This window comes from Neofelis nebulosa, chromosome 1 (assembly GCF_028018385.1).
Source record: "Neofelis nebulosa isolate mNeoNeb1 chromosome 1, mNeoNeb1.pri, whole genome shotgun sequence".
NCBI classification, from domain to species: domain Eukaryota; kingdom Metazoa; phylum Chordata; class Mammalia; order Carnivora; family Felidae; genus Neofelis; species Neofelis nebulosa.
In genome coordinates, this window is record NC_080782.1 from 33,895,814 (window position 1) to 33,905,410 (window position 9,597).

Sequence of the window (9,597 nt, forward strand, 5' to 3'; positions counted from 1 at the left end):
CAAGGGTCAGATGCTCAACCAACTGAGCCATCCAGGTGCCCCTATTTCTGTTGTTTTAAGTTACCAGGTCTGTAGTAATTTGTTATCAGCTCTAGAAAATTAATAATTTTTTTTTTTTACAAAAAAGCATTTGTTTCTTATGTGTGTGATTCAACATATCTATGCAAATAAGCTCTTTAATTTAGGAAACAATTTTCACTTTCACAAAAATGACAATGAAACTAATATTAATTCCTGCTTGTATCCTGGTTCTGAAAGAGTGATTCCCAATCATAACACTTAAAATAGACCTTTTTGGCCTAAACATTATACCTCCTGGCATCAGGCTCTTATGTAATTCCTTAAGCATCAATACTAAACATGCACTTAACTATTTCTTTATTCACAACCTACAAGGACAATGCAACGTTTTACTTATACAGGCAGGCAGACACAAATTAGCCATTTTTAGATTTTGCCAATTACTTCTTTTTAAATGAGTTATTAGAAAATTATAATTAATTAGCCAAAGACATCCTGTTAACTTTGTTATTCTCCCCTAACAGGCCCTTTTGGCAACAAAAAGGCAAGAAGAATTTTGACCTTGAAAGAGAGAAACGTGTTCCCAAAGTAGTTTTGCATTGTTAATGAATGGCAAAACTTTGGGAATTTTCTTCCATTTTGGTCAAACCAAACTTGAAATAACTAACAGCCAGTAACTAATCAGATCCTCAATTATACCAGGATGAAAATATATTTCACTCAGGATACTGAGGCCATTAGGATGTCAGACTCCCAAACCACTTCTTTCCGACTGTAAATCCACGGACTCTGGTTTCCAGCCCATTTTATGAGTTAAATTGCTGAAGCATCATTTCCTTTGTTCTTCTTCTAGCCCCACCGATAATTCTGCCAGAATGGTAGAAGACATGAAGACCATGGCAAGCTCTCTTTGTCCTGGGAAATAGCCTAGGAATCACTTTCTTTTAAATAGCTATATTTCTTCCCATATTCTCTTTACCACTTTCATTGAGGCCTGGCTTTAAGCCATCAAAACATTCAAGTAGAAGTCAAAGCCTACTTGACTCTTTGTCACGCTAGTCCTCCTCTGTCTACACCTTGGGTGTTTTCCAAGCCCCCTAGAAAGGAAGGCAGTTCATCTTTCTTTATATTTCTTCGTGTCACTCCTTTGTTTTATTCTTTCCCGTGTGTGTGTGTGTGTGTGTGTGTGTGTGTGTGTGTGGTGGGGAAGCACCTTAGTGCAGTAGCCAAGCACATAAGCACATAGGCTTTGAAGTAAAAGAAGAGACTTGGGTTCAAATTCTGACTCTGCCAATTATTAGTTGTATGTCTTCAAGCAAACCATTTAAACTTCCATGGAACCTATTGTCCTCACCTATAAAGCAGGACTATCTAAAAAGTAACAGTAGTCGTAGTACTAAAGTAACAGTACTATCTACTTAGGGTTGTTTTTGAGGATCAGTGAAAAATAGACCTAAAGTGCTAAGCCCTCTTAATATAATAAGTAACCAAAATAAATAAATAAATAAATAAATAAATAAATAAATAAATAAATTTGGCTCCTGTATTCCTTTGCTTGATATTTATCCAGATTCCCAATCAGATTAGACACAAGTAAACTCTTACACATCCTATATTCCAGTGGCACCTAACTACTAAATCTCTGGGCAAATGAAAACTCCAATTTTGTTCCATTGATCATAGCGTATCCATACAAAAGCACTGTCGGTACATGGAAAATGAATGATCATCGACTACGTGGAACAGTGAATAATTATAGAAGGTTGAATTCTAGCTTTTAAAATACACTGTATCTATACAAAAGACATGTGGGAGGGAAAATTAAAAATAAATATATTCAGTGAGATCCATAGCCATTTTTTGTTTATGTGAGTTGTCAGTGTGTTTTGCTTTTGGTGTGTTTTTCCTGTAGAACAGTGAAGCTGTTGAATTTTGCTCTGGAAATTGAACCGAGAGGCAGAATGTGTTCTTTTTCCTCTGAGAAATATTGCAGATTATTGTGTTCCATGAATAGTATAATTATTTCCACAATAACAGAAGACTGAACAGTCACAGGTGTTGGGTTTCGCAGGGCACACTGTGGGTGAGACCATCATCAGAAACTTTGTTCTCAGTGTCACCAAAAACAGACATTGCTGTGCGCCTCACCGTTGGCAACACTTGAGTGTGTTCAGAGTCAGACTCTCCAAAACATTGTGAAACAACCCCTCCTGGAGGAGGCTACTCATTTAGAATATAACTTTCATCATGGCTTTGTCTCCCTCATCCGCACACCTGATGAAAGCAGCAGATGTCTAAAACTACAGGACTCTTCTTAGAATTCTACTCCTGAAGCCAATATGGCACTGTTTGGTTAAAAAAAAAAAAAAAAGTCACACCCAGCCCTGAGTTTTCACTGTCAAATGTCTCCTTGGAACACATACTCTCTGAGGCTTCCTGTGAATTTCCTAAGATGAGATTGGCTCCTTCTCCATCTGTGTATGCCTTCCATCTTCCTCCCCCACATTAGACATCACGTCCCCTTCGCGATGACCAGAGAGAAGCCTAAGTGCAATGGTTTTGACCTAGGCAAATGAAGGATGAAATTATCACTGACTTAGTGAGGAAGAAAGCCTAAGCAGCAGGTTTCAGGAGGAAGGGGAATGAGGGCAGTCAGAGTAGGAGTTTCATTTTTACCATGTTAATGCTTGAAACATCTCTTAGGCATCCCCGTGGAAATGTTTCTGGGAGAGGTCAAAGCCATATGTACATATTAGTCATCAGTCAGCATGTAGGTGGTATTTGAAGCCATGGGACCAGAGGCAATGACCAAGGGAGTTAGGATAGATGGAAAAGAAAGAAGGACAAAGAACAATAATAAGATGGAGAAGGGATAAGCAATTAGTACGTTTTTATTAAATGCATTTGCTTCTCTACGTTAAATTTTCCTGGGCTCTCTAATGCTTTATTGAGACATGCTTGCTCAATCCCAGTACCCTGTTTTAATTTCCTTATGAGAAGTAAATGGAATACAGCAAGCCCTGGAATGAACTGTACAGACGAAAGAGGGACCAGCAAGTCCCATAATTCAAACCCCAGATTTTTATTATTGCAAGCCATGTTTCATTGTTTTCTTTAAAAAGCAAGTCACTTAAATCCCCTCTTTTCATATCTGAATCTCCACATCATTATTGGCTGAATAGACTTGCTTGCCAGTAAAATGTTTGAAGCAGTCATAAGTGACAGATGAACTTTGTTTAAAATATCAGAAATTTTAGTCACTCTATGGGAGGCTTATTACTTGTTTCTTAATATTCAATATTTCTGTTATTCAAGTACCACATGAACAATGTCATTTTTAAATGTAATTGAAACTTTGTTCCTATCTTTACTGAGGTATAATTGACAAATAAAAATTGTATATATTCAAGGTAACATTTTGATATACATACAAATTGTGAAATTTCTTTACAAAGATTATAATCAGGATAATTAACATACCCATTATCTCACATAATTACCATTTGTATATGTGTGTGATGAGAACATATAAGATCTACTCTTTTAGCAAATGACTACTATTAACTATAGCTCTCCGGAACTTATTCATCCTACAAAACTGAAACTTTGTGTGTTTTGAGCAAAACCTCCTCGTTTGCCCCGCCCTCCACCCCTGACAACCATTTTCTACCCTCTGTTTTCCTGAGTTCAGTTTTTTTTAGATTCCATATATAAGTGAGATCATATACCTTTATTCCTATGGAAAAAAACATATCCTCTTAAAATAAAAATGTGATGACACTTAAGATCTACTCTCAGAAACTTTCAAGTAAACAATACTGCATTTTAACTGTAGTACTCTGTAGACATTAGATCCTCAGTGCTTATGCTTAAAACTGTAAGTTTGTACCCTTTGACCTACCTACATCTCTCCATGTCCCACTCCTCCACAATCCCTGGCAACCACCTTTCTATTCTCGTTTCTATGAAATTGCATTTTTTTTAAGATTTCATATATAAGTGATAACCGTACAGTGTTTGTCTTTCTCGGTTTAGCTTATTTAGCTTAGCATAATGCCCTCTCCGTTCATCCCTGTTGTTGCAAATCAAAGTTATATATACAAAAGAACTGAAATCACGAGATGTCTGCACTCCCATGTTATTGCAGTATTTTTTCATTCTTTTAAGCCATTTGAAATCTTGATTTATTTTTCTCATTAAAAGGTCAGTACTAAACAGGATTATAAAAATCCTTTTATTTTTTTTCAAGTTTTTATTTAAATTCCAGTTAGTTAACATACAGTGTAATATTAATTTCAGGAACAGAATTTGGTGATTCATCACTTACATACACACCCAGTGCTCATCACAAGTGCCCTCCTTAATACCCATCACCCATTTAACACATCTCCCCACCCGCCTCCCCTCCAGTAACCCTCAGTTTGTTCTCTATAGATAGTTAAGAGTCTGTTTTCTGGTTTGCCTCTATTTTTTTCCCTATGTTCATCGGTTTTGTTTCTTAAAAATTCTTTTAAAGAAGGAAATGTAGGGGCGCCTGGGTGGCGCAGTCGGTTAAGCGTCCGACTTCAGCTCAGGTCACAATCTCGCGGTCCGTGAGTTCGAGCCCCGCGTCAGGCTCTGGGCTGATGGCTCGGAGCCTGGAGCCTGTTTCCGATTCTGTGTCTCCCTCTCTCTCTCTGCCCCTCCCCCGTTCATGCTCTGTCTCTCTCTGTCCCAAAAATAAATAAAAAACGTTGAAAAAAAAAAAAAAAAGAAGGGAATTTAAACAACTCTAATCAGATGAATTTAATAGTCTGTAGTTTAATTACTACTAAGACCTCTTCAATTTATAGTGAAAAAGTCACTAAATTATATCAAACAGAAATTGGGGCCTCTTTGAAAAGAAATACTTAAAGGAATGTCTAATATTTTGTAATGTTACCATTATAAAGATTAGGCAATTATTTTCACACACTGTTTATACTGAATTACCTTCAAAATTTTCTTTCATAAGCTGTTGATATCCTCATATAAATTATGGAATAATGTTCCATTAATGCTCTAGTGTCCAGAAAGCACTACCCATATACTCTTAGATATATGAAGAGAGAAGGAGCACATGTGTGTCCATCTCTGTTTCTAACAAAATTACTTTGAGATAACTTTCTAATCTTCAGGTAAAAGTCCCTAGTTTCTAATCCCCTTTCCCATGGGTGGTTGCCGTGGCAATCAAAAGCATGAAAAGTTCTCAGTCTTCACAAGTGAGATGTTCTGGGAAAATTCTCCCTAATTCAAGTATTTTGGTAAAGACAATCACATACATTCTCATCGTCCAAATGACACTGAGATGAGTCTTTTATTCAAGTGATGATTTTTTTTTAAATGAAAGGGTAGATATATTTCCCAGACTGCTTCGACATTGGAGGGAAATCAGGTGCCCAAGTGCAGTCACAGGACAGTAATTCTTCTCCCCACAGTTGTGCCAAAGTAACACACTGTCTATTTATGAAGATTCTGTGATTTCTGTACTTTTGATTGTCGGATTCTTACAATCACATATTGAACCTCCCATTTTTCTCTTCTTACTTCTGACCCAGACTCCAGATGTTCGCGTGAGAACTTTCCACCAACTGGCACCATGCCACCTTTGGATGCTGAAGGCTCAAAAATGAATCCTGCCGAAGCACAGCCTCAGTCCATTGAAGTCACCAATGCTACTGAGACATCACTGATGTCCTCTGAAAGGTGAACCTTGTCCTGCTTCTTCACTCCAGGTGGAGGTTGTTTCAATCACTAGTCCAAGCTACTGTGTCTATTCTATATTTGAATATTCAACAGTAGTATTTCCTAATAAAGGATGTCCTCTTCTCCCATCTGAGCTAAAATTTAACTTAAGCTATAAAACAACACTACCTTCAGGTGACGACCTCTTCACAACTAACTGAGATCATTATAAAATAGCTTTTTATTTTCAGGAAATTGTTAATAATTTTTATTTTAAAAATTACTTTTAAATATCTGTTACCATAGTAAAAAATGAAGTTTTACAGTGATAACTCACAATTGAAATTTTTCATAGCCTTTTCATAAGCTGACATATTTTTAAGTGTTTCTTAAAATGGAGTCTAGAATTTTTTTCATTTTTTAGAAGTTTTTATTTAAATTCCAGTTAGTTAACATACAGTGTAATATTTGTTTCAGGTGCACAATGTAGCGAATCAACACTTTGTACAACACCCAGTGTTCATCCCAAGTGCCCTCCTTAATCCTCATTACCTATTTAACCCATCCCTCCATCCACCTCCCCTCTGGTAACCATCAGTGTGTTCTCTGTAATCTGTTTCTTGGTTTGGTTTGCCTCTCTCTCTCTCTCTCTTTTCCCCTTTGTTCATTTGTTTTGTTTCTTAAATTCCACATATAAGTGAAATCACATGGTATTTGTCTTTCTCTGACTGACTTATTTCACTTAGTATAATACTGTCTAGCTCCATCCATGTCATTGCAAATGGCAAGATTTCATTCTTTTTTATGGCTGAGTAATATCCCATTATTATATAGTACAATGGAATATTATGCAGCCATAAAAAGAATATTATATACATAACACTTCTTTATCCATTCATCAGTTGATGGACACTTGGGCTCTTTTGATAATTTGGCTATTGTAGATAATGCTGCCATAAACACTGAGGTGCATGTTTCCCATTGAATTAGTATTTTTGTATTCTTTGGGTAAATACATAGCTTTTTAAAAAAATCTCAAAGTCACATTTACTCTAAGACTGAGATCCAAATCTTTGGCAAGGAAGATTTTTTTTACCATTTTTAGGTAGGGATGCAATTTTCATGACAGATTCAATATTGTACTCAAATCACTCTTTCCCCTCTAATTCAGAGTACTGTTCTTTTTATGATCTTTTGAGTCTCTGGCAGTTTCCTTGAGATGTATGCTGTCCTAGGGGACCCCAGCATCATCTATGCAAGTGGACACCTGGCAAGCCCATTCCTACAGAACTCTGGATGAGGTCAGACATGCTTAAGACCCAAAGAGAACACTAATAAAGCTCCAGGTGGGGCCTCTGGTATGTAAGAAATTATCTTCTAATTTATTTGTTTAAACAACACAAGATATTTACTTTCCCAATGATATGCATCTAGGTGTGTACATATATTTCTGTTGAATTTCACCAACTAAAGTAGGTACACGGTGTGTGTGTGTGTATTAGAATAATTTCTATATTTATTAAATGTTAAAGGATTGGATTTTAAAATATTACTTAATTGGCTGGGTTTTGCATTTCATATAGCACATTACAGCTTATTTCTTTCCCTGAATCATATTTTTATTTATTTTTTATTTTTTTTTAACATTTATTTATTTTTGAGACAGAGAGAGACAGAGTATGAATGGGGGAGGGTCAGAGAGAGAGGGAGACACAGAATCCAAAGCAGGCTCCAGGCTCTGAGCTGTCAGCACAGAGCCCGACGCGGGGCTCAAACTCATGGACCATGAGATCATGACCTGAGCCGGAGTCAGACGCATAACCAACTGAGCCACCCAGGCGCCCTGAACCATATTTTTAAATGCAAGAAATAACCTTGAGCTTTCAGCTGAAAGTGTCTTGTTGCTCACAAAGGATAAGTCAGGATGGTTTAATCATGCTGAGACCTACTCAGAATTTTCTAGAATTCTGTGTGACTCCGTTGACAGTGACAAATGAAGGTGGTCTCCACATACCAGTGGATGGTGCACCATCCTAGCTGGGGCACATTTAGTCCTAAGAAAGTAAGGAAGTAACGTGTTCCCATGTTTCTATGTTAGCAAGATTTTTGGGTGTTTTTTGTTTTTATTTTTTAAGCTACAAATGATAACAAAGTAGAAGAAAAAAGAGCACGTAACCAAGCGCAAGTTCTCCAGATTTGAGTGCCATTTGTTCTTTGCTATTTCTTTCCCCTAAAATTGAGTTTTATGCTAATATTAAAGAAAGACATTGTGGCTCAGAGGGAGTTTCAGGTTATTGGGGAAAATTGTTTCATGGAAGAAAACTGATACCCAAATGGTATTTATGCAGTATTCTGAAATTATTGTGACATTTGAGCAAAGCAGTTAAACATGACCTTCCCCAGGAATCATAAGATTATACTATTTTCAAAAGAAATAAAAGGACATTAATTATATCAAGCCCTCTTTTGGACTGCATTTTTAAATTTTATCTACTGACTAACATTTCAATTTATGAGACAGTTGGACTTTATACTATGAAATGTTGGTCATTTTTCTGTCCAGGTACAGAAATTGTTACAGTGATTTCTTCTACAGACACGAAAATGATAGAATATGACATCCCAAGAAAATGAAAAGCTATTTATGTGATGCATAGCAAGACCATAGGTGAACTAGTATGCACAATTCTACTTTTCTCCTAAGTGACTTGTGGAATCTATAATATGAGACTAACTAAAACTAAATGTGTCTCCTAATTAGGTCCTTCTGGTATTTCAGGAGCTAAACACTCAAGATAAAATCAGATGCAGGGAACACAATGAGGTAGGTAATATTATAATAGTTCTTAATATTCCTTGCAATGAAAACTTGATTTCTCCAAAATTACTTTAGGAAATAAAGTTATCCCTCACCTTGTGACATGGAGTACTTAGCACTTTATTTCAGAAACCATTCATAACCTGATGAAACTGTGCATCCAGTGGGAAAAGGCAGCAAGAGGAACAATTTAAGAAACATGGCAACACGGAAAAAAATGCTTAGATTAATATGTCTAGTTTATGTCATATTTTAAAACCCAAGTTCAGGACATAATGTTCTAGTCCATTACTTCTGGTATTCTCAAACCCAAATTGCTCTTTTTGACTAAGGCCATTTGCCCCTTAACTATCTGGGTATGTTCCCAAGGACTAAAGAGGAGCTGAGCAATCTAAGCATGTCTAGAGACCATAATCTTAGAGAGAATCAATGTTCTCCCCATCTTGATCTGATTCTGTTTTCTTTTCTCCCTGCCATGGGAGCCAGATTCTGAGAATGTAAATTTCTTGAGCCAGAATGGCAAAAAGGCCACCTGAAAGGATGAAATCACATGATCTGGAGTGAAAAGAGCATCTAGAAAATGGGAGAGCCTCAGCATCACTGTAGACAAGACTCCAACCTCTAGGTACCAAACTCTTCAGTTGCAAGTGACAGAAAACATATCAAATTACCTGAGCACATAAGGACCATAGACTCACATAATCAAAAATCAGGAATGGCTTATATGGAAGCAGCTCAAGTGTCCATCAATGGATGAATTGATAGAGAAGATGCAGTATATATACAATGGAATATTACTAAACCATAAAAAAGAATGAAATCTATCCATTTGCAACAACATGGATAGATCTAGAGGGTGTAATGCTAAGCAAAATAAGTCAGTCAGGGAAAGACAAATACCATATGATTTCATTAATATGTGGATTTTAAGAAACAAAATAAACAAAGGAAAAAAGAGACAAACAAAAAAACAGACTCTTTTAAATATAGAGAACAAACTGGTGGTTGCCAGAGGGAAGGCAGGTAGGGGGATGGGTGAAATAGGTGAAGGGGAT